Source organism: Palaemon carinicauda, chromosome 9, assembly GCF_036898095.1.
Source record: "Palaemon carinicauda isolate YSFRI2023 chromosome 9, ASM3689809v2, whole genome shotgun sequence".
Taxonomy (NCBI): domain Eukaryota; kingdom Metazoa; phylum Arthropoda; class Malacostraca; order Decapoda; family Palaemonidae; genus Palaemon; species Palaemon carinicauda.
In genome coordinates, this window is record NC_090733.1 from 146411243 (window position 1) to 146411982 (window position 740).

Genomic DNA, 740 nt, shown 5'->3' on the forward strand with positions numbered 1-740 from the left:
AAAAAAATCGGAAAATCAAGAGGAAGAGAAATAAGATGGAACAGCGTGCCCAAGTGTACCCTCAAGCAAAAGAGCACTAATCCAAGTCAGTGGAAGGCCATGGTACAGAGGCTATGGCACTATCCAAGACTAGATAGTGCCTGCACTATAACTGTTCAGTGGCTACTTTCCACTTGGTAAGGGTAGAAGATACTCTTTAGCTATGGTAAGCAGCTCTTCTAGGAGAAGGACACTCCAAAATCAAAATATTGTTCTCTAGTCTTGGGTAGTGCCATAACCTCTGTACCATGGTGTTCCACTGTCTTGGGTTGGAGTTCTCTTGCTTGAGGGTACAATCGGGCACACTGTTCTATCAAGTTTCTTTGCCTATTTTTTTGTTAAAGTGTTTTTAGTTTATAAAGGAAATATTTATTCTAATGTTGTTACTGTTCTTAAAATATTTTATTTTTCCTTTTTTCTTTTCCTCACTGGGCTATTTTCCCTGTTGGGGCCCCTGGGCTTATAGCATCCAGCTTTTCCAACTAGGGCTGCTTACCATAGCTAAAGAGTCTCTTCTACCCTTACCAAGAGGAAAGTAGCCACTGAACAATTACAGTGCAGTAGTTATCTATGGGATTAATTATCGTCTGATAAGTGGCAACCGATTCGAATGTTAACCTACCTTAATTAAAATTGATCTATTTGAACAATGGTTTGTAAGTAATTTATCTAGTCTTTCGTTTTTATATTAACCTCTTGAA